At 45.0% G+C, this 26,143-nt stretch overlaps 1 protein-coding gene across 1 annotated transcript in view; it reads right to left on the reverse strand.

Moving 5' to 3' along the window:
• TENM3 (teneurin transmembrane protein 3) overlaps window positions 1-26,143 on the reverse strand; it is a 2,657,329-nt gene that overhangs the window by 1,469,310 nt on the left and 1,161,876 nt on the right. The window lies entirely within an intron of this gene.

Here is a 26,143-nt window from a genome sequence, read left to right on the forward strand (position 1 = left end):
CCTTAGGGGTGTTTTGTACAATATTGTAATGTTTCCCTTCTTGCTTCTCAGAGTTTTCACATGAAATGAAAATCCCTTTGTCATATAAAAGGTATGCAATTCAGTAAAAAATAAAATAAAAGCTTGGGGGCAGCTCTCCTAAGTTACCAGTATCCTTCATGCCAAAGGAAGCAGGGCTATTAGAGATACAGAAAAAGCTATGAAATGAACAGGATCTATCTGGCTATCTGGCCAGCTTTTGGAGCGAATCTCGATCACTTTATCAGGAAGAGAGGAGAATTAACAGTCCTTCGAGTCTATAACATATTTGTGGAAAAGATCTGTCAAATTTGCTAAAAGTGGGCTGTTTTTGCAACTGATTCTTGAAAGGGGTGTTCCAGTCTTAAAGGGGTACACCGGCGCTAAGACATCTTATCTCCTATCCAAAGGATAGGGGAACAGATGCCTGATCGCTGGGGTCTTGCCGATGGGGACCCCCGTGAGCTTCTACACCGCACCCCGTTAGAATCAGTCCCCGGAGCGTGCTTGCTCCGGGTCTGATTACTAGCGCTCACAGGGACGGAGCATAGTGACATCACGGCTCCGCCCCCATGTGATGTCACGCTCCGCCTCCTCAATGCAAGCCTATTGAGGGGGCGTGACAGCTGTAACGCCCCCTCCATAGGCTTGCATTGAGGGGACGGAGCGTGACGTCACACAGGGGCGGGGCCGTGATAAGAACACTTTGCCTCAAAAATGAGCCAACCGGAGTCAGCGTTTCACTCCGGTCGGCTCATTGAAATTAATTACATGCGGGCGGAATACAGCAGGGATACGGGAGCGCACGGTTTTAGCTCCCCCCAGCCATATACGGTCCCGTATGTCTGAAAACATGGTGTGAACCCAGCCTTAGCGAAGTAATACAGTTATTCAGTATGACATGCAGATTGTTTTGGAAATGTCCTTCATGCCATGAGAATGTAGTGACAAGAATTACCTTCCAATCAGTACTTCTTATTTGGCTTTTATGTATCGAAATTATTTATTTAAAATCTATAACATTTTATTTAACATTTTACAATTCACTCTTCATCAATTATAAAATGTAAACGTCTTTAACGCCTTATGGACTCAGCCCATTTTGGCCTTAAAGACTCAGCAAATTTTATTTTTAAGTTATTTTTCTTCCTCCTCGCTTTCTAAAAATGATCTCTTTTATATTTTCATCCACAGGCAAGTATGAGGCTTATTTTTTGCGCGACCAGTTGTCCTTTTTAATGACATCACTCACTTTACCATAAAATGTATGGCGCAACCAAAAAAAATACTATTTGTTTGGGGAAATTGAAACGAAAACTGCAATTTAACAAATTTTTAATGAAACTATATATTGGCTGAATGACACAGCGTGGAGGTGGCGGCAGCATAAGAAGACCATATGGTGGCTGAATGACACATATTAGAGGTGGCATCAGCATGAGGAGACCATATAGCAGCTGAACGACACAGCGTATAGGTGGCGGCAGCCTGAGGAGACCATATAGTGGCTGAATGACACAGCTTGGAGGTGGCATCAGCATGAGGAGAACATATGATGGCAGAATGAGACAGCCTGGAGCTGGAGTCAGCATGAGGAGAACATATGGTGGCAGAATGAGACAGCCTGGAGGTGGCATCAGCATCAGGAGAACATATGGTGGCAGAATGAGACAGCCTGGATGTGGCATCAGCATGAGGAGAACATATGGTGGCAGAATGAGATAGCCTGGAGCTAGCATCAGCATGAGGAGAACATATGGTGGCAGAACATGACAGCCTGGAGCTGGCATCAGCATAAGGAGAACATATGGTGGCAAAAAGAGACAGGCTGGAGCTGGCATCAGCATGAGGGAAACATATGGTGGTAGAATGAGACAGCCTGGGGAATCAGCATTATGAGAACATATGGTGGCAGAATGAGACAGCCTGGAGCAGGCATCAGCATGAGGAGAACATATGGTGGCAGAATGAGACAGCTTGGAGCTGGCAATACCAGCATCAGGAGTCCTCAAAGTTACTCGGTGACAAAGTGGGAAGGTGGGTGGAAATGCCATTACACGGTGATGAAGGTGGTTGAAAGAAGGAGAATTTGGCATAAGATGTGTGGAATCAGGCTAGTGGCAGAATCAGAATAGTAGCTGAGGCAGGTAGGAAGAAGGAAACAGTCTCTTTTGTAAAAGTGTTAGTGTGCGCAAGTAAGTATTGAGGATATGCATTTTGTAAAATGTAACTTTTAAAACTATTCTTAGGATAAAATATTTGTACACAAATTCTTTTTTTTATTTAACAAAAGGAAAGGTGTGCAAAAAACACCATGTGCCACCAACACCACCAAGTATTGATGTGATGCAAAGACCTGTAAAAGGTGAAAGGGAACAATGTATGGTACATTGGAACCGGTGGGGGTAAAACCTTCCCCTGTAAGGCCCTACTCTTGCACAATTAATTCCCATCTTGGCAAGTGTTACTCGCCCTAAAAAGGGTGGACCCACACTGCAACCTCTCCCTATTTCTACCTTCAAACACTGCCATTTCCCAGGGTTTTTAGTTGGAAAATAGGGAGAGGTTCCTGTGTGGGGCCTCCCTTTTTAGGATGAGTAACACTTGCCTCCAAAAGGTAGAAGGGAACAACAAATTGTCCATTGTAGCAGGTGGGGGTAAAAACATCCCCTGTAAGGCCATACTCTCATTATATTCCCTTCTTGGCAAATTTAACTCGCCCTAAAAAGGGTGGCCTCACAGAGGAATCTCTCCCTATTTCCACCTAAAAACCCTGGGAAATTGCAGTGTTTTTAGGTTGATAATATGGAGAGGTTGCAGTGTTTTGCAAATCACTCACCAGCCCGATCACTCTCCAGCAGCCTCTGCCTCAGTCCGCCTCAGTCTGCCGCAGCCCGATTACTCTCCAGCCCGCAGTCTGCTGCAGCCCCTACCCGCCGACAGTAAATGACCACTGCCCCCTGCTGCCACGTTCCCCCCTGTAACCCTCCCTGTTCCTGCCCCTGATCTGTGATTGGGTCTGTCAGTCCTGACTGGCCAATCACAGGGGTTAGGAGGTGGTGGCACCCCTGCCACCTCACTCCTTTCCTTCAGGGTGATTGGTGGTGTCTCAGACACCACTAATCACCCTGATTTTCTGGGCCATCGGGTCGCCAGAGACCCGATTAGCCCCGAAAAATCTGTGATTCGCCGGTCAGAATCATGGCTTATCTGACAAGGGGGTTTTAGGACCCCCTAGGCGATGTCCTTGGATGACTGATGATGGATATAAATGACATCCTCTACCGATCACCACCCCGTGCGCGGCGGTGACTAGAAACACCAAGGACGTGCAGGTAGGCCCTTGGTCCTTACTTTCCAGGGAGCAAGGGCGCACCTGTATGCCCTTGGTTCTTAACTAGTTAAGGGGTATTTTAAAGAAATCTATTTTTGTATATGTTGCTGAGCCTGTTATATAAAAAAAATAATAATAAAAACACACTCACCTATTTAATTCCCTTGTTGCTCCTCCTGTGATGTTGTTTGGTGTCTGGTTCACAGCTTTGCTTTCTTCTTCTAATAGACACTCTTCTTGGTAGTGACAACCCACTCAGCCAATCAATGACTGAGGCAGGACAGCCCGTGATTGGTTAAGCTGGCCATCAATGTGTAGGTACATCCATATCAGAAATATCATGCAGAACAACAACTGGGCAAGTGAGGAGCTGGTAGATAGTAGATAGCAGAAAGCAGGAGAGTATGCATTTTTTTTTCCTAGTGGCCCTACCAAAATACAAAAAAAATTATGTATCCAGAATAACCCTTGAAAAAAAATAAACCTGAAAATATTTAGTGAGTGTTAAATCTCACCCTAATATTTGATTCACAAGCTTGTTTTGTGTTGTCATGCAACAGTCTGGTGCAAATGCCAGGGATGTATATTATAATTATTATTATTATTATAGATCTAAAGGATTTCTTAAGAAAAAATTTACAATTTCAATATTACGAGTAATGTGCTGCTTTTTTATAGTCTCAAGAAAGTAAAACCACACACTGCATGCCATATCAAAAACAACACCATGTAAAATAAGTACTGAGAGCAAACAAAATCTATTCTGAATGTACTTGCCCCTTGTCCTGTTCAAGATCAACGTGCAAAAAAAAACTTTGAAAAATGAAGCAACTCTGACCAAAAGACCTATCATCAACTCAACACATTCTGAGGCAATACAAAACTGAGGCAATACAGTGGTCGTATACTCAATATTTCAAAGTGAAGCCATCCTCTGAAATGTATATTCCTACGGCACAAAACTATTTCAAACAAAAGGCTTATGTTATTTGTGGTAACTAGAATCCTCTGACCCAACACACATTCTTTAAAGAATGATTCTGCTCAGAATGGTTCCGTAAATTGTAAAAATAAAAAGTGCATTGAAAATATTGAAATAAACAAGGACAAATCGAGAAGCAAATAACAGAACTGAAGACAAAAGAAGAAGGCAACATAGAAAGCAAATTTACATAGTTACATAGTTACATAGTTAGTACGGTCGAAAAAAGACATATGTCCATCAAGTTCAACCAGGGAATTAAGGGGTAGGGGTGTGGCGCGATATTGGGGAAGGGATGAGATTTTATATTTCTTCATAAGCATTAATCTTATTTTGTTCCAGGAATGTATCTAATCCTGTTTTAAAGCTGTTAATTGTTCCTGCTGTGACCAGTTCCTGAGGTAGACCGTTCCATAAATTCACAGTCCTCACGGTAAAGAAGACGTGTCGCCCCTTGAGACTAAACTTTTTTTTCTCCAGACGGAGGGAGTGCCCCCTCGTCCTTTGGGGGGGTTTAACCTGGAACAGTTTTTCTCCATATTTTTTGTATGGGCCATTAATATACTTATATACGTTTATCATATCCCCCCTTAAACGTCTCTTCTCAAGACTAAACAATTGTAACTCCTTTAATCGCTCCTCATAGCTAAGATGTTCCATGCCCCATATTAGTTTAGTCGCGCGTCTCTGCACCCTTTCCAACTCCGCAGTGTCCCTTTTATGGACAGGTGACCAAAACTGAACAGCATATTCCAGGTGAGGCCGTACCAATGCTTTATAAAGGGGGAGTATTATGTCCCTGTCCCTTGAGTCCATGCCTCTTTTGATACATGACAATATCCTGCTGGCTTTGGAAGCAGCAGCCTGACATTGCATGCTATTCTGTAGTCTGTGATCTACAAGTACACCCAGATCCTTCTCTACCAGTGACTCTGCCAGTTTAATCCCCCCTAAGACATACGATGCATGCAGGTTATTAGTACCCAGATGCATAACTTTACATTTATCCACATTGAACCTCATTTGCCAAGTGGATGCCCAGACACTTAGTCTATCCAAGTCATCTTGTAACTTATGCACATCCTCTATAGACTGTACCGTGCTACAAACTTGGTGTCATCTGAAGCGGAAGAAAGGGCGTGAAGGCAAAGAAAGTAAGAAAGATGAAAACTAAGGGAAACAGAGGAAAGAATGTAACTCAAATAAAAGGAAAGTCTAAAATTTGGGAACAAGAAGGAAACAGCTAATGTTAACATTATGTAAAACGCACACAGATAATCAGTTTTGCTTTTCTGTGCATCATCATATCACAGGCATATAATTACCATCAAGTATGGCTGATTTAGCATATTGCTTATCTGAAAGTGATTTTGGAGTATCAGGGGGAGTTAATTGATGTAGTATTAAAATAAGATGCTTAGATATGATGCATATGATGCATAAAGTTTCGTTCCTCAGACATCTTCCTGCATCATATCCATATTGCAGAAATATTCATTATACCTTCTCAATGGGATGTAAACATTATCGGCCAATGAACTGTAAGAGTAAGAGGCTCAAACTTGATGAACACTTCACATTTTCAGAAGCACGTTATGTGCAATATAAAAAGGTAAATTGATTATCATTTTGGAGACATATTGGCCAAATTATAACATCAGAACATGAAGGGTACCACATTTTGACAATGTTTCAAGCTGAAAAAGAGATTTAACTTCAGATTTAACATCTTTAAACACCTAATGGAGTTGTCAAGTCTAAGCATCCTCTTTTACAAAACCATCCAGACAATCTGCTCTGCATGGACTCTAAAGTGAAGTTGCCACCATGTTTTAGCCCACATAATAGAGGTTATTTTTATTTATTTATAGAAAATGAAACAACACAAAGTATTCAAAAATATGATTGCCATGCGAGACTGACAGGTTATAAAGATCAGTAAAGAATTTCAGAAATCTGTTATAAAAACTTTTCAGTGAGTATTACAATAGAAACATTTTTGCTCCAGATAAGCAAGTAATAATCAAAGGCAGGTAACAGTAAACATAACTACAATCTTCAATGTGAAGTAATGAGCGTATGGCATGAGATTAACAGTAGAAAGATGTTTACCAACCTGAGTGAGGGAGAATGGAATATAAATCTCTAGGCTATGACACATAATGGAGGTTAAAGACACACCTAAAAATGTGGAGAAAACAACTTTTATAAATATCACATGCAGTATGTTATTGAGGCTTAAAAAGTACCTGTCACAAAAAAAAAACTTTTCTAAACTATCTCAGGCTATGTTCCCTAATGACTCCTAACACTTCTCCCACCCTTGAAAAAAATTCAAAGCTTTAAAAAAGCTTTTAAAAATCTTACAATTCTTCTTACAATTCTTCTACTGCAATCTCCCAGTAGGAGAAAGTGGGCGTTTCCCAGAAGCCATGACATAATTGAAGCCTGCTGGGGGACCACTTCTGCCTTCACATTGTGGCAGCTCTGTGATTAATAGAAGACCTCAAGCTCTGTGCAGCAGATTTTAGTCTGTGCTTCTTTCAGTGAGGCTCTGTTCAGCATTTAGTCTGTGCAGCTGCTTTCCATGAGGCTCTGTGCAGCTGTCAATGAAACTCAGTGCAGAGAAACACTTCCTGAATTTTGTCTCCTGCCATTACAAGTAGGAGACCAAAATCTGAGAATTTTGACGAGACAGAATGTGTTCTCGTCAAGAAGGGAGACCCCTGGTAGCCAGAACTATACAGCAAAAAAACTAACATAAAGTGTTTTTTTTTTTTTAGTGGAAGCCAATTACAAAACTTATTTATTTGGCGTAAGGAATCAAATATTAAAAATCATGTTTAATGAGAGTGCCCATTTAAGTAGTCAGTTGGGCATGTGGATTCTGAAATAGTCATAGGTCCCCAGGCTGTAATCACATCCATTCAGGCTCAAATAATGCCTACCTAGTATGATTGAGCAGCTCAGTCAGAGTGTGATGGCATTGTTCACAGCTAGGCTGTCAAAAATGTCTGGATATGCATGATTAGAGCCTGAATAGGTGTGATAACAGCCCGGCTTGCCATGACTACTTCAGCAAGCTGCATACTTGGCGACTACTTGGGCATACCTAGTGACTACATGAGATTTAACATACTGCCTGTGACATTTACAGACATGCAAGCAGACATCCAAGTATAGAAGGACACAATATATTAATCTTTTTTACATGTTGCCACTCATTATATAGGGTAAACTTAGTAGCAGGTTCCCTTTAGGGTGTGTTCAGACGTATGCAGATTTGATGCGCAGGATTTGATGCACAGGATTTTCTGCTGCAGATTACAATGTAAACTAAATGACTGAGCACATCTCTTAATTGGCATCAAATCTCCGAAGGGTCCTGTACGTGTGAACGCACACTTAAAGAAGATCTGTCAACTGTTTTTATCAATCCAAACTGCTGACTAGCCCATAAAGAGGCTGGGGAAAGGGAATATATGTATGTGTGTGTGTATTTGTACCTAATGTCTTGCAGCTGCAAGACTGAGATAAATGTTATTGAATGTCCCAGCTGTTCTATGCACATAATGGCCCTTATTTACTAAGAGTGGAGTGTAGGTTTCTTTGTGGGATTTAATTTCCTATAATTTATTTTCCACTGTATTTACTAAGGTTTCCCTACATTTTCCACTTTCCCTACACTTTGCTTTTTTTACACAAGCTCTCATCTGTAGGGTTTTCCTCAGCTCAAATGCACCACATTTTATGTGGAAACCTTATTAAATATGTTGGGTTTTTGTGAAAATATCGGGAACACGCCCCTTTTTGGAGACCATGCCGCCTTTTCCCGGCGACCACACCCCTTTTCGGTCTTTTTTTTAGCAAAAGGGAGAGTTAGTCGGGTTTTTCCAATTCTGGCGCAAATTCTGTCGCAAAATCTGGCGCAGACAATATTTCTGGTGCAATGCGACAGAATCTGGTGCACAACCCGACAAAACATGTCGGGTTTGCAATAGTAAATGAGGGCCAATGACTGTGATTGTATGAAGAAGCACTTTCTTTTATCCATGCTTGTGGACAGTAAAAAATGTAATATATATTTCCCCCCCCCCCCCCCCCCCCATAAAGCCCAAAACCTACAGGTCAATACAAAATATAAAATTTTACTGTATTCACACAGCAAAAACACATAACAAAATGTTGATATTTGTGTCCCCACATCCTGAAAGCCATAACTGTTTTTTATTGCTTTTTAATGTTAAGCTGTATAGAGCTTTTCCTAGACAAGCGGTAGTTGTCACTGGTCCTACTGGTTGTCACTTCTATGATTTTTACGGGTGGTGTTAATAAAACAAATACTATGCTGCCATTTTTTTTATGTATTTATTTTTTTAACAGCATTCACCAATGGCAATAAATAACTCATTAGATATATGGCCTTGATTTATTAATCAACCTGAGATCAAAAATGTCTGGTTTTGCCCGGAAGCCGGGGGACTCACTGCAAATAGCGAACAATAACGTGGTCAATTAGGAATATGACAGTTGCTGGTGGGAACTCATTGAACCCTCACAGTGCAACTGCGAGTGTCTGATGTGCTGAAATGGTGGACAGACATCTCCTACCCGCCTCCGCATCACAGAATAATTGACTTTCTTTTACAGTCTGCCTAGGCATGCTATACAAAAAGAGTGCCGATAATTTCAATTCACTTGCAAAGTGTAATAAAAATAATAATAAAAAACTTTAAATATATATATATATATATATATATATATATATATATATATATATATACCCATCCCCTTTCAAAAAGTCATGCCATTTTCCCAATTTTACAAATAAAATATGTGAAACAAACAACTATATTTGTTATCACTGCATGCGGAAATGTCCAAACTATTAAAATATAATATTTATGATCTGTATTGATCACGGCACCTGAGGGGTTAATGACAGACATCAGCGTGATCGCTGATGTCTGCCATTACTGGCAGGTCCGCGGCTGTTGACAGCATCTCCTGCATCTCCTGCGCCAAGACGTGCTACGAAGGACCGTACATTTACGCCACATGTCCTTAAGGGGGTAAAAAATCAAATTTTTTTGTTTCATAGTACATTGTATTGTTAAATTGCAACGATCAATTGGTCAAGCAAAAAAAAAAAAAAAAAAAAAACTTATACAGCTTTGTGGATTTAAAAATAAAAGAGTTTAGACTCCAGGGAGAGGAGGAAAAACCAAAATGCAAAAATGTCCTCAAGGCTGAAACAGGCTGTGTTTTTAGAAATTAGAAATGAACCCTACGGGGTTAGGAATGAACAGGTTAGGAAGAAATTGTCAACTGGTGTGCCCCTGCAAAATTGTGTCCACAGTGTGTTTTTATTTTGCTTATTAACTTGCTTAGACATTATCCCCTAATTTTGCTCTATTTTTATGTTGGCTAAGTTGGCTTGGTCGTGAAATTCCAAGGAGCATGGTTAGCAGAGGCACAGGTAGGTGAATTTATCACTTGTTGAGCAAATGTACTACAGTGACCAGCTGGCGTAGGAATGTGTATGAGATTTTTGCCCCTTTTTTTGCACTATACTGTCATTTGCTTTAATTTATAAAGAGGTGTGTGTACATTCCACTCTTTATGTTTAACAAAGTGAAGCTTGTTAACTAAAACTGTATTAAATTAACAAACACTTCAGACTTTCATTCCCGTTGCATGTATTATAGCTGTCTAATAAAACAATACAATATGACAATGACTGACATGTCAAAATGGTTCCTTCACTGTTGGTACATGTTAATATAGTATTTCACTGTCATGGGAAAAGTTGAGGCTACACTTATTGCCACAATCTCTATTTATTATGCAAACAGAGTCAATGAGTAATGACATATTCATTATCTCTTTACTTAACACATATTACCATTAAATTATATTTACAAAAATGATTTCTGACGGGGATGTAATAGAGTCTGTTAAAAGGTGACAAGTCCCAGGAGCTACATGACATTTCTTTGCCATTGATAGAACTAGAGTCTGACTGACACGTGTGGTTCTACTATTTTGACCTATGTCCAAAATATTCTTGGCTATTCAATGACACTAATTGTTCATATTAGCATCATGACTTCCATTGGTAGATCCATGACTATGTTGACAAATCCCATTTTAAAGGAAACTTATCTAATCCTTGTGTACCCCCTTTGACATATAATGGGGTCAATTAAGTTTTTTTTTTTTTTTTTTTTTTTTTTTTTTGTGGCAAGAACTCCACTAACTGGTGCCAACAAAATATAACACCACCAATGTGAATGCATGTTTTGCTTGCAGTTAGGGATGCTGTGTGCAAACACAATCACCCTGCTTGTCCTCAGTGTACAGAGCCCTGCTTGTCCTCAGTGTACAGAGCCCTGCTTGTCCTCAGTGTACAGAGCCCTGCTTGTCCTCAGTGTACAGAGCCCTGCTTGTCCTCAGTGTACAGAGCCCTGCTTGTCCTCAGTGCACAGAGCCCTGCTTGTCATCAGTATACAGAGCCCTGTTGTCCTCAGTGCACAGAGTTCTGCTTGTCCTCAGTGCACAGAGCCCTGCTTGTCCTCAGTGCCAGAGCCATGCTTGTCCTCAGTGTACAGAGCCCTGCTTGTCCTCAGTGTACAGAGCCCTGCTTGTCCTCAGTGTAAAGAGCCCTGCTTGTTCTCAGTGTACAGAGCCCTGCTTTTCCTAAGTGCACAGAGCCCTGCTTGTCCTCAGTGTACAGAGACCTGCCTGTCCTCAGTGTACAGAGTCCTGCTTATCCTCAGTGTACAAATATCTGCTTATCCTCAGTGTGCAGAGCCCTGCTTGTCTTCAGTGGACAAAGCCCTGCTTGTCCTCAGTGTACAGAGCCCTGCTTGTTCTCAGTGAACAGAGCCCTGCTTGTCCTCAGTGTACAGAGCCCTGCTTGTCCCCAGTGTACAGAGCCCTGCTTGTCCTCAGTGCGCAGAGCCCTGCTTGTCCTCAGTGTACAGAGCCCTGCTTGTCCTCACTGCACAGAGCCCTGCTTGTCCTCAGTGTACAGAGCCCTGCTTGTCCTCAGTGTACAGAGCCCTGCTTGTAAGCAGGGGGAAGCGGGTGGCATTGCACTTCACTACCCAGGCCAGGGAGCATGCTTCAAAGATACACGAGCTACACTATCTGGATGTAGCAGAAAGAGGAAGTTATAAGTGGCTTACACCAGTTTCCTTAGGAACAACCTTCAAGTGGCTGAAAAAGTCTGCAGCAGGATCTGGTGGCAGAAGGTATTAAGGATTATGTTTGTGCAGTAAGGTGCATACTAAACACTGAAGGTATTCATGGGTGAACTCTAGGTGCACCCTCTACTGACCAGAAATCAAAATAAATATTAACTTCAAAATATAAATAAGTCACAGAAGCATTAGAATTCTGGTCTATTTAAAATCTATGGATCAGCAGTATATCTTGAGGAATGAAACATACACTGAAAGAACACCGTGCCCACAGTGAAACATGGCTGCAGCTCAGTGATGTCATGGCACTGCCTTGATTCCTCTGGCATTGAAAACTAACAGTGTTTTGAGGACAAAATGAATCCATAATGTATCATGAAATCCTAGGAGAAAATCTGATTTCTCTGAGGATCCTGAAAATTTGGTGTCCTACTATTTGGACAATGATCATTGGCATACCTCAAAGTCAAAGACCTCCACTGATCAGAACAAGCCGGGAGAAGTCTGCATTGCCATTCACGCTTCTCCCTGCTTTGTGTTGCACGGTCTATAAACTTACATTGTGTGTGTCTTAACAACTTAAGGACCTAGGGCGTATGGATACGCCTTAACGTCCTGGTACTTAAGGACCCAGGGCGTATCCATACGCCCGTGGGAATTTCGGTCTCCACCGCGCGCCGGGCGGGGACCGGGCCGGGATGCCTGCTGATATCGTTCAGCAGGCATCCCGCGCAAATGTCCAGGGGGGTCATTAGACCCCCCCTATGTCGGCGATCACCGCAGATCGTTGGTGAATTCACACTAACGATCTGCCGCAATTCGAGTCATACGGGTCACGTGTGACCCGCTGACCCGAAGATACAAGGTGATCGGGGGTGTACAATACACCCCCTATCACCCACTGTATCTATGGGGAGGTGGCGATTTTGTCACCCCCCCCCCCCCCAGGAGCGCTGCTATTGGCTGGAGCCAATAGCAGTAAGCGGGGGAGGGGTTAACTGCATCTTCTTGCAGCTCTGCCCGTTACCTGAGTTCAGTCAGCGGGCAAAGCTGCTCGACCCCCCTGTGAGGATTGGAGCCCCCTCAGGACCGACGATCCCCCATAGAGCAGGGACAGAAAACCCCCAGGGTAAGGTTGGAAAAAATAGTGTAAAACAGTCAAATAAAAGTAAAAAAAAATTCCCCCCCTGACCCCTTAATAGGTCCCCAAGGGTCTGCGTGAGATTTTTTAGCTTGACCCGGGCCCTATTAGGGGTTCAGGGTGCTGCATTTGGCCCCCCATTTTTTTGGCCGCAGCTTTTTATTTTTGTTCATATAACGGTGTGTGATTTTGAATCACACACCGTTATATATAGTATACACCAAGCACACAAACTACATACATCCCCGCCACCCCCCACACACACACCCTCCCCCCCCCCCCCGCCATCGCGTCCCGCCACCGTAGAAAAAGGCGATGGCTCGCCAGGCATTTTCGGTAGCGGAGGCATACGCTTTTCTTGCATTCCTCTGTTCTTCATCGTCCTCCTCATCATCTAGAACTGATGATGAGCCCCCTGCAGGGCCGCAGAGACACCGCCAGGCGAGGCCACGCACCCCCCATTAAAGCGCCCCAGTGGCTGGCACTAGTGCGAGTGGTGATGCCGCTCATACTAGGAGTCCGACCCCCCAGGCATTTTACCGGAGCTCCCCTCCGGTGAACCTGTCTGGAGACCCCCAGAGGGTTATCAGCCACGAATTCCGGAGTTTGTTGGCGACTCCGGAATCCGGATTGACACGGCTGGTTTCACTGAATTTGACTTTTTCAGTTATTTTTTCAGTGACAGCCTGGTCAATCACATGGTGAAGCAGACAAATCTGTACGCCAGGCAGTTCATCGCCCACCACCCTGATTCTTTTTTGGCCAGGTCCAATGAATGGTACGCCATCAGTGCAGCCGAAATGAGGACATTTTGGGGCCTCGTGCTGCACATGGGCCTGGTCAAAAAGCCAAGTGTCAGGCAGTACTGGAGCAGGGACGTCCTATACTGTTACGCCGAGCGCTCCGGGTCCCCGCTCCTCCCCGGAGCGCTCGCTACACTCTCGCTACTGCAGCGCCCCGGTCAGATCCACTGACCCGGTGCGCTGCGATACCGCCTCCAGCCGGGATGCGATTCGCGATGCGGGTGGCGCCCGCTCGCGATGCGCACCCCGGCTCCCGTACCTGACTCGCTCTCCGTCGGTCCTGTCCCGGCGCGCGCGGCCCCGCTCCCTAGGGCGCGCGCGCGCTGGGTCTCTGCGATTTAAAGGGCCACTGCGCCGCTGATTGGCGCAGTGGTTCTAATCAGTGTGTTCACCTGTGCACTCCCTATGTATACCTCACTTCCCCTGCACTCCCTCGCCGGATCTTGTTGCCATTGTGCCAGTGAAAGCGTTTCCTTGTGTGTTCCTAGCCTGTGTTCCAGACCTCCTGCCGTTGCCCCTGACTACGATCCTTGCTGCCTGCCCCGACCTTCTGCTACGTCCGACCTTGCTTCTGTCTACTCCCTTGTACCGCGCCTATCTTCAGCAGTCAGAGAGGTTGAGCCGTTGCTAGTGGATACGACCTGGTCACTACCGCCGCAGCAAGACCATCCCGCTTTGCGGCGGGCTCTGGTGAACACCAGTAGTGACTTAGAACCGGTCCACTAGCACGGTCCACGCCAATCCCTCTCTGGCACAGAGGATCCACCTCCTGCCAGCCGGCATCGTGACAGTAGATCCGGCCATGGATCCCGCTGAAGTTCCTCTGCCAGTTGTCGCCGACCTCACCACGGTGGTCGCCCAGCAGTCACAACAGATAGCGCAACAAGGCCACCAGCTGTCTCAACTGACCGTGATGCTACAGCAGCTACTTCCACAGCTTCAGCAATCATCTCCTCCGCCAGCTCCTGCACCTCCTCCGCAGCGAGTGGCCGCTTCAGGCCAACGACTATCCTTGCCGGATAAATTTGATGGGGACTCTAAATTTTGCCGCGGCTTTCTTTCACAATGTTCCCTGCACTTGGAGATGATGTCGGACCAGTTTCCTACTGAAAGGTCTAAGGTGGCTTTCGTAGTTAGCCTTCTGTCTGGAAAAGCTCTGTCATGGGCCACACCGCTCTGGGACCGCAATGACCCCGTCACTGCCTCTGTACACTCCTTCTTCTCGGAAATTCGAAGTGTCTTTGAGGAACCTGCCCGAGCCTCTTCTGCTGAGACTGCCCTGCTGAACCTGGTCCAGGGTAATTCTTCCGTTGGCGAGTACGCCGTACAATTCCATACTCTTGCTTCAGAACTATCCTGGAATAATGAGGCCCTCTGCGCGACCTTTAAAAAAGGCCTATCCAGCAACATTAAAGATGTTTTGGCCGCACGAGAAATCCCTGCTAACCTACATGAACTCATTCATCTAGCCACTCGCATTGACATGCGTTTTTCCGAAAGGCGTCAGGAGCTCCGCCAGGATATGGACTTTGTTCGCACGAGGCGTTTTTTCTCCCCGGCTCCTCTCTCCTCTGGTCCCCTGCAATCCGTTCCTGTGCCTCCCGCCGTGGAGGCTATGCAAGTTGACCGGTCTCGCCTGACACCTCAAGAGAGGACACGACGCCGCATGGAGAATCTCTGCCTGTACTGTGCCGGTACCGAACACTTCCTGAAGGATTGTCCTATCCGTCCTCCCCGCCTGGAAAGACGTACGCTGACTCCGCTCAAAGGTGAGACAGTCCTTGATGTCAACTCTGCTTCTCCACGTCTTACTGTGCCTGTGCGGATATCTGCCTCTACCTTCTCCTTCTCTACTATGGCCTTCTTGGATTCCGGATCTGCAGGAAATTTTATTTTGGCCTCTCTCATCAACAGGTTCAACATCCCGGTGACCAGTCTCGCCAGACCCCTCTACATCAATTGTGTTAACAATGAAAGATTGGACTGTACCATACGTTTCCGCACGGAGCCCCTCCTAATGTGCATCGGACCTCATCACGAAAAAATTGAGTTTTTGGTCCTCCCCAATTGCACTTCCGAAATTCTCCTTGGACTACCCTGGCTTCAACACCATTCCCCAACCCTGGATTGGTCCACAGGGGAGATCAAGAGCTGGGGTACCTCTTGTTTCAAGGACTGCCTTAAACCGGTTCCCAGTACTCCCTGCCGTGACCCTGTGGTTCCCCCTGTAACCGGTCTCCCTAAGGCCTATATGGACTTTGCTGATGTGTTTTGCAAAAAACAAGCTGAGACTCTACCTCCTCACAGGCCTTATGACTGTCCTATTGACCTCCTCCCGGGCACTACTCTACCCCGGGGCAGAATTTATCCTCTGTCCGCCCCAGAGACTCTTGCTATGTCTGAGTACATCCAGGAAAATTTAAAAAAGGGCTTTATCCGCAAATCCTCCTCTCCTGCCGGAGCTGGATTTTTCTTTGTGTCCAAAAAAGATGGCTCCCTACGTCCTTGCATTGACTACCGCGGTCTTAATAAAATCACGGTAAAGAACCGCTACCCTCTACCTCTTATCTCTGAACTCTTTGATCGCCTCCAAGGTGCCCACATCTTTACCAAACTGGACTTAAGAGGTGCTTATAATCTCATCCGCATCAGGGAGGGAGATGAATGGAAAACGGCATTTAACACTAGAGATGGACACTTTGAGTATCTGGTCATGCCCTTTGGCCTGTGCAACGCCCCTGCCGTCTTCCAAGACTTTGTTAATGAAATTTTTCGTGATCTCTTATATTCCTGTGTTGTTGTGTATCTGGACGATATTCTGATTTTTTCGGCCAACCTAGAAGAACACCGCCAGCATGTCCGCATGGTTCTTCAGAGACTTCGTGACAATCAACTATATGCCAAAATGGAGAAATGTCTGTTTGAATGTCAATCTCTTCCTTTCCTAGGATACTTGGTCTCTGGCCAGGGACTACAAATGGATCCAGACAAACTCTCTGCCGTCTTAGATTGGCCACGCCCCTCCGGACTCCGTGCTATCCAACGTTTTTTGGGGTTCGCCAATTATTACAGACAATTTATTCCACAGTTTTCCACCATTGTGGCTCCTATCGTGGCTTTAACCAAAAAGAATGCCAATCCTAAGTCATGGCCTCCTCAAGCGGAAGACGCCTTTAAACGGCTCAAGTCTGCCTTTTCTTCTGCTCCCGTGCTCTCCAGACCTGACCCATCTAAACCCTTCCTATTGGAGGTTGATGCCTCCTCAGTAGGAGCTGGAGCGGTTCTTCTACAAAAAAATTCTTCCGGGCATGCTGTTACCTGTGGTTTTTTTTCTAGGACCTTCTCTCCGGCGGAGAGGAACTACTCCATCGGGGATCGAGAGCTACTGGCCATTAAATTAGCACTTGAGGAATGGAGGCATCTGCTGGAGGGATCAAAATTTCCAGTTATCATTTACACCGATCACAAGAATCTCTCCTATCTCCAGTCTGCCCAACGGCTGAATCCTCGCCAGGCCAGGTGGTCTCTGTTCTTTGCCCGGTTTAATTTTGAAATTCACTTTCGCCCTGCCGATAAGAACATTAGGGCCGATGCTCTCTCTCGTTCCTCGGATGCCTCGGAAGTAGAGCTCTCTCCGCAACACATCATTCCTCCTGACTGCCTGATCTCCACTTCTCCAGCCTCCATCAGGCAAACTCCTCCAGGGAAGACCTTCGTCTCTCCACGCCAACGCCTCGGAATCCTCAAATGGGGTCACTCCTCCCATCTCGCAGGCCATGCGGGCATCAAGAAATCCGTGCAACTCATCTCTCGTTTCTATTGGTGGCCGACTCTGGAGACGGATGTTGTTGATTTCGTGCGGGCCTGCACTGTCTGTGCCCGGGATAAGACTCCTCGCCAGAAGCCCGCTGGTCTTCTTCATCCTCTGCCTGTCCCCGAACAGCCTTGGTCTCTGATTGGTATGGACTTTATTACAGACTTACCCCCATCCCGTGGCAACACTGTTGTTTGGGTGGTCGTTGATCGATTTTCCAAGATGGCACATTTTATTCCTCTTCCGGGTCTTCCTTCAGCGCCTCAGTTGGCAAAACAATTTTTTGTACACATTTTTCGTCTTCACGGGTTGCCCACGCAGATCGTCTCGGATAGAGGCGTCCAATTCGTGTCAAAATTCTGGAGGGCTCTCTGTAAACAACTCAAGATTAAATTAAACTTTTCTTCTGCTTATCATCCTCAATCCAATGGGCAAGTAGAAAGAATTAACCAGGTCCTGGGTGATTATTTACGGCATTTTGTTTCCTCCCGCCAGGATGACTGGGCAGATCTTCTACCATGGGCCGAATTCTCGTATAATTTCAGAGTCTCTGAATCTTCTTCCAAATCCCCATTTTTCGTGGTGTACGGCCGTCACCCTCTTCCCCCCCTCCCTACTCCCTTGCCCTCTGGTTTGCCTGCTGTGGATGAAATAACTCGTGATCTTTCCACCATATGGAAAGAGACCCAAAATTCTCTCTTACAGGCTTCATCACGCATGAAGAAGTTTGCTGATAAGAAAAGAAGAGCTCCCCCCATTTTTTCTCCCGGAGACAAGGTATGGCTCTCCGCTAAATATGTCCGCTTCCGTGTTCCCAGCCACAAATTGGGACCACGCTATCTTGGTCCTTTCAAAATTTTGTGCCAGATTAATCCTGTCTCTTACAAACTTCTTCTTCCTCCTTCTCTTCGTATTCCTAATGCCTTTCACGTTTCTCTTCTTAAACCACTCATCATCAACCGTTTCTCTCCCAAACTTGTTTCTCCCACTCCTGTTTCCGGCTCTTCGGACATCTTCTCCGTAAAGGAGATACTGGCCTCCAAGAAGGTCAGAGGGAAAACCTTTTTTTTGGTCGATTGGGAGGGCTGTGGTCCTGAAGAGAGATCCTGGGAACCTGAGGACAATATCCTAGACAAAAGTCTGGTCCTCAGGTTCTCAGGCTCCAAGAAGAGGGGGAGACCCAAGGGGGGGGGTACTGTTACGCCGAGCGCTCCGGGTCCCCGCTCCTCCCCGGAGCGCTCGCTACACTCTCGCTACTGCAGCGCCCCGGTCAGATCCACTGACCCGGTGTGCTGCGATACCGCCTCCAGCCGGGATGCGATTCGCGAAGCGGGTGGCGCCCGCTCGCGATGCGCACCCCGGCTCCCGTACCTGACTCGCTCTCCGTCGGTCCTGTCCCGGCGCGCGCGGCCCCGCTCCCTAGGGCGCGCGCGCACCGGGTCTCTGCGATTTAAAGGGCCACTGCGCCGCTGATTGGCGCAGTGGTTCTAATCAGTGTGTTCACCTGTGCACTCCCTATGTATACCTCACTTCCCCTGCACTCCCTCGCCGGATCTTGTTGCCATTGTGCCAGTGAAAGCGTTTCCTTGTGTGTTCCTAGCCTGTGTTCCAGACCTCCTGCCGTTGCCCCTGACTACGATCCTTGCTGCCTGCCCCGACCTTCTGCTACGTCCGACCTTGCTTCTGTCTACTCCCTTGTACCGCGCCTATCTTCAGCAGTCAGAGAGGTTGAGCCGTTGCTAGTGGATACGACCTGGTCACTACCGCCGCAGCAAGACCATCCCGCTTTGCGGCGGGCTCTGGTGAACACCAGTAGTGACTTAGAACCGGTCCACTAGCACGGTCCACGCCAATCCCTCTCTGGCACAGAGGATCCACCTCCTGCCAGCCGGCATCGTGACATATACCAGACCCTGCTTTACAGTATGGCCATGGCACGGAAGCGATTCGAGGCCATCCAGAAATGCCTGCATTATGCAGATAATGCGGCATGTCCACCCCTAAGTGATCCCACCTATGACCGGCTTTACAAAGTGAGGCAGGTCATCGATCACTTTGGGGCCAAATTTTTGGAGGCCTATGTACCGCTTAGGGAGCTCTCTGTAGATGAGTCTCTCATCAGTTTTAAGGGGAGACTCATCTTCCCCCAGAATATTCCCTCGAAGCGGGCGCGAAATGGCGTGAAGCTATATAAACTTTGTGAGAGTACCTCCGGGTACACTCTCAAGTTTAGGGTGTATGAGGGACGAGATTCCCGTATTGAACCCCCAGATTGTCCCCCACTCTGGGTGTTAGCGGGAAAATTGTTTGGGACCTTATGTATCCATTGCTGGATAAGGGTTACCACGTGTACGTGGACAACTTTTATACCAGCATCCCTCTCTTCACATCCCTTGCCGCCAGATCCACGCTTGTGGGACCGTGCGGAAGAATCAGAGAGGCCTCCCTCTAAATTTTGTTCAAACACCTATGCCCAAGGGTGAGTCCCGTGTCCTTACCCATGAAAACCTGTTGCTGGTCAAGTATAAGGATAAGAGGGATGTCCTTATGCTGACCACTATTCATGGTAACGGCAGCTCACCTGTGCGAGACCCCCCAAAATTTGTAACCCCATCTCTTCTGAGTAACTGTAAATATATATTTTTTTCACTAAAATGTGTGTTTCCCCCCAAATTTCACATTTTTGCAAGGGTCAATAGCAGAAAATACCCCCAAAAAATTTGTAACCCCATCTCTTCTGAGTATGGAGGTACCCCATAAGTTGACCTGAAGTGCACTACGGGCGAACTACAATGCTCAGAAGAGAAGGAGTCATATTTGGCTTTTTGAGAGCAAATCTTGCTCAGGGAGCATGTCGCATTTAGGAAGCCCCTATGGTGCCAGAAAAGCAAAAAAAAAACACATGGCATACCATTTTGGAAACTCTACCCCTTCAGGAACGTAACAAGGAATAAAGTGAGCCTTAATACTACACAGGGGTTTCACGACTTTTGCATATGTAAAAAAAATATATGTTTTTTTCACTAAAATGTGTGTTTCCCCCCAAATTTCACATTTTTGCAAGGGTTAATAGCAGAAAATACCCCCCAAAATTTGTAACCCCATCTCTTCTGAGTATGGAGGTACCCCATAAGTGCACTGCAGGAGCGCTACAATGCTCAGAAGAGAAGGAGTCACATTTGCTAATTTTCCTGAAATGGGAGGGGGGGCATGTCGCATTTACTGCCAGAAAAGCAAAAAATAATTTAATTTGTAAATACATTTCTTTGGAAAAAGGACATACCTCATATCTGGGCGTAAAACGGATCTCTGGGTGCACACTGGTCACGGAGGAAAAGGAGGGCAGTCAGGGGCCTTGAGCTTCTGCCTATGGAGCCAGAACAGTGGGACCCTCCCCTCAAGGGGCATTATATGGGGTACACTAATAACTAACAAGGGGTACAGTGGGACATAAAAGGATAAAGCAGGTTATATTCCCAGAATGATGACCCAGAGCATAGCCAAAACTAAAAAAATATGCCCACCCCAAACCCTATGCTCTGAATCATCATTCTGGGAATGTGATGTGTGTGGCCGTCCCTAACCTGTTGCCTCAAATGCGCACCCCGCTCAGGTGGAGAGAGAGCGCTGCGCATTTGAGGCAAAATAAAAAGTCCCCGATGATAGTGACTCAGTGACCCATGACCCAGAGAAAAGAATACCCCCAGAGGTCTTATCAGTTTTTTTTAATGAGAGTTTTTTGGGCAATTTAGTGGTTTTATGGGGGTTAAAACTTGGAATGTACTCTGGACTTGGTACATTGGGGTCAAATTATGGAAAATTAAAATGAAAAGGGAAAATTCAGTACTGCATGGAAGTGTGATACTCCCTGAAGCAGTTTTTAATGCAGAGGCCCGGATGATCAGGGCAAGTGTCACATTGATAGGTGGTGTCCTTCCGAATCCCCCTCCTGTAACACACTCTGCATTTTTTCTGGGATCGTCCCTTCTTTACAGTTTGGGGGACCTCACCTGGGAAGTGTTGGCCTGGGACGATCCTGGCACCTATAACTTCAGTCCTTGGGAAGTTCGGCCTGCTCTTTCCCAGTCAGCAAAGATCAGGACCTTTAGGACTTCTTCTTGGAACTGAATGTATGTCCCTGTGTTGCCAGCATTCTGGTACAGTACAAAAGAGTTGTACATGGCAACCTGTACCAAGTAGACCGCAACTATCTTGTACCATAGAAGTGTTTTCCGCATGGCGTTATATGGCTTCAGGATTTGATCAGAAAGATCAACCCCCCCCATATACCGATTGTAGTCCAGAATACAATCGGGCTTGAGGACCGTTGTTGTGGTACATTTTCTGCTATTAACCCTTGCAAAAATGTGAAATTTGGGGGGAAACACACATTTTAGTGAAAAAAAATATATATTTTTTTTACATATGCAAAAGTTGTGAAACCCCTGTGGGGTATTAAGGCTCACTTTATTCCTTGTTACGTTCCTCAAGGGGTCTAGTTTCCAAAATGGTATGCCATGTGTTTGTTTGTTTTTGCTGTTCTTGCACCATAGGGGCTTCCCAAATGCGACATGCCCCCCGAGCAAAATTTGCTCTCAAAAAGCCAAATATGACTCCTTCTCTTCTGAGCATTGTAGTTCGCCCGTAGTGCACTTCAGGTCAACTTATGGGGTACCTCCATACTCAGAAGAGATGGGGTTACAAATTTTTGGGGGTATTTTCTGCTATTGACCCTTGCAAAAATGTGAAATTTGGGTGGAAACACACATTTTAGTGAAAAAAATATATATATTTTTTTTACATATGCAAAAGTCGTGAAACCCCTGTGGGGTATTAAGGCTCACTTTATTCCTTGTTATGTTCCTCAAGGGGTCTAGTTTCCAAAATGGTATGCCATGTGTTTTTTTTTTTTTTTTTTTTTTTTTGCTGTTCTGGCACCATAGGGGCTTCCTATATGCGACATGCCCTCCGAGCTAAATTTGCTCTCAAAAAGCCAAATATGACTCCTTCTCTTCTGAGCATTGTAGTTCGCCCGTAGTGCACTTCAGGTCAATTTTTAGGGTACCTTCATACTCAGAAGAGATGGGGTTACAAATTTTGGGGGGTATTTTCTGCTATTAAGAGATGAGGTTACAAATTGTGGGGGGTATTTTCTGCTATTAACCCTTGAAAAAATGTGAAATTTGGGGGGAAACACACATTTTAGTGAAAAAAAAAAAATATTTTTTACATATGCAAAAGTCGTGAAACCCCTGTGGGGTATTAAGGCTCACTTTATTCCTTGTTACATTCCTTAAGGGGTCTAGTTTCCAAAATGGTATGCCATGTGTTTTATTTTTGCTGTTCTGGCACCATAGGGGCTTCCTAAATGCGACATGCCCCCCGAGCAAAATTTGCTCTCAAAAAGCCAAATATGACTCCTTCTCTTCTGAGCATTGTAGTTCGCCCGTAGTGCACTTTATGTCAACTTATGAGGTACCTCCATACTCAGAAGACACGGGGTTACAAATTTTAGGGGGTATTTTCTGCTATTAACCCTTGCAAAAATGTGAAATTTGGGGGTAAACACACATTTTAGTGATTTTTTTTTTTTCATAAATGCAAAAGTCGTAAAACCCCGGTGGGGTATTAAGGCTCACTTTATTCCTTATTATGTTCCTCAAGGGGTCTAGTTTCCAAAATGGTATGCCATGTGTTTTTTTTTATGTTCTGGCACAATAGGGGCTTCCTAAATGTGACATGCCCCCCAAAAACTCACTCTCCAAAATCCCACTGTCGCTCCTTCCCTTATGAGCCCTCTACTGCGCCCGCTGAACATTTGACATACACATATGAGGTATTTCCTTACTCGAGAGAAATTGGGTTACACATTTTAAGAACATTTCTCTCTTTTTACCCCTTGTAAAAATGCAAAAATTGGGTTTAAAAGCGAGTGTAAAAAATTAAGATTTTGAATTTTCTCCTTCAACTTGCGGCTATTCCTGTGAAATACCAAAAGGGTTAAAAAACCTTTTGAATGTCATTTTGAATACCTTGAGGGGTGCAGTTTTTATATTGGTGTCATTTATGGGTTATTTCTTATAAAAAGGCCCCTCAAATCCACTTCTAAACAAAACTGGTCCCTGAAAAAATCCGATTTTGAAAATGTTGTGAAAAATTGGAAAATTGCTGCTGAACTTTGAAGCCCTCTGATGTCTTTCAAAAGTAAAACCATGTCAACTTTATGGTGCAAACATAAAGTAGACTTATGGTATATGTGAATCAATATATAATTTATTTGGAATATTTATTTTCCTTATAAGCAGAGAACTTAAAAGTAAAAAAAAAATGCCAAATTTTCAATTTTTTCATCAAATTTTGGAATTTTTCACCAAGAAATGATACAAGTATCGTTAAAATTTTACCGCTAACATAAAGTAGAATATATCATGAAAAAACTATCTCGGAATCAGAATGAAAGGTAAAAGCATCCCAGAGTTATTAATGCTTGAAGTGACAGTGGTCAGATGTTAAAAAAAAATGGCCGGGTCCTTAAGGTATATTTGGGCTGGGTCCTTAAGGGGTTAATGGGGTACCCTGCCCCTAGACATCTTATCCCCTTTCCAAAGGATAAAAGATGAGATATCTGATCTCCCTGCTGCACCCGGCGTTCGTTTAGAGCATTGGGTGCAGGGCATTGACATCACGGTCATGCCCCGCTCATAATGTCGCGTGCCCTTCTATAGTCTTGGATTGAGGGGGCGTGTCTGGGATGTCACAAGCGGGGTATGACCATCATGAGCCTCCACCCCACATTGCCAGTCATCCGTCACGGAGCGAAGTTTGCTCCGTACACCAGATGTCTGGGGTGCCGCAGCCGAGATGGCGGGGGTCCCAAGCGGTGGGACCCCCGAGATCAGAAATCTTATCCCCTATCATTTGGATAGGGGATAAGATGTCTAGGGGCAGAGTTCCGCTTTAAAAACATAACATGGAGCCAGGAGAGAGTGCTCCAAAAGCAAACTTCTCCTATCTCATTCGCCTGATCTGTGAAGATCTTAACTGAGTGATCCCCACTGATAAAAACTTGTAACATGTCTCCAGTTTTTTTTTTATATATATGTACCTGTTCTATAAAACTATTTTCTTCACTAGTAATTAATAAATGTCACCAGCATGAGTACCTGGCCTTCATAATTGTACTTCATAGTAAAGAAAAAAAAAAAAAGTTGGAAAACCGTTATATGAGACCAGCTATAGAAACATAGTGGTATACCATCATCATAAAATATCTCCTGTGGAGAGTGAAGTTTCACCAAAGATTACAATGCTTCTCCTTTCATTTTCTCTTTTATAGAACAGCAAAGCATGTATGTTCTTGTTAGATTTTTGATTCAGGGATTAGTAATGATAAAGTGACAAGGAAATTCAATGCAGCAGCTCTTATGCTAGAGTTTAAAGATAACTACTAAAGCGGATCATTATAATGGTCCCTTTACTTATATGTATTGATTCCAGGTTGATGAAAGATACAAATGGAATTGTTACTTTGATGTAGGCAGAAGAGTGACATTTATGAATGCTATTCATAACTTTTATTTTGATCCCGTGACTCTTTATCCTAATGATATCAGTACGCTTTTCATACACATTACATAAATGTTAGTTGGTCCTGCTAATAACCGGGTATATAGGGCATCATGATGGTTCCTAGGTGGGTGATAAACTGCTTGCAGAACTTCCTATTAGCAGATTGTTTCTCCTCTCTCTGTTGAAATGCATGCTCAGCCAAGCCCAATGTGCATGTTTATGGAGAGATAGGGGAAGATTGTTGTAGGCAAACAAAGAATCAGTTCAGCCAGATTTAGCAAGGCAACAATTGTCACTCCTATTGTTTTCACAGTGTTTCATGCCAGGTCTAATTTTAAGGTAGTAGTGCCCCATAACACTTTTATTGCATCAACCAATTTCTTTGATTGATATATCATAGAAGCTCAATTTTATTGTGTCAATGCCACTTGTCCTTATCACAGATATATACTGTACTAGATATCCTAATTATTATGAAAGGTAGCTACCGTATATACTCGAGTATAAGCTGACCCAATATAAGCTGAGGCCCCTAATTTTACCCCAAAAACCCAGGAAAAGTTGTTAACTCGACTATAAACCTAGGGTGGGAAATACATCATCCCCCCCATGTAATCATCCAGACCCCTGTCATCACCCCAACCCCCCCTTCATCATCACCGCCTGTAAATCCCTTCATCAGTGGTCTTCAACATGCGGACATCCAGATGTTGCAAAACTACAACTCCCAGCATGCCCACACAGCCATCGGCTGTCCAGGCATGCTGGGAGTTGTAGTTTTGAAACCTCTGGAGGTCCCCAGATTGAAGACCACTGCGGACTTCGTCATCATCCCCCCCCCCCCTTCATCATCACCGTCTGTCAATCCCTTCATCAGTGGTCTTCCGCCTGCGGACCTCCAGATGTTGCAAAACTACAACTCCCAGCAATCCCGGACTAGTGACGTTGCCTTGACGATGACGCACAGGGACATAGCGCATGAACGTCCCTGTGCGTCGTCATCAAGGCAACATCACTACTGCGGGGCCGGGCCCAAAGCGCGGAGAAGAGGCCCCCCCCCCCCCCCGGTGAAAATGGACAGCCCGCAACGACTAATCCTCCCCACCGGACGGTCCCTGCAGCATAGATGGCCCGGACCAGCTCACCCTAACTTCCCGCCGAGGGGAGGTAAGTACAAAAGAAAAAGGGGGGGGGGGGGGGAGAGTTCACTTGAGTATAAGTCGAGGGAGGGCGTTTTCAGCACGAAAAATTTAGCTGAAAAACTCTGCTTATACTCG

This window comes from Hyla sarda, chromosome 1, assembly GCF_029499605.1.
Source record: "Hyla sarda isolate aHylSar1 chromosome 1, aHylSar1.hap1, whole genome shotgun sequence".
NCBI lineage: Eukaryota > Metazoa > Chordata > Amphibia > Anura > Hylidae > Hyla > Hyla sarda.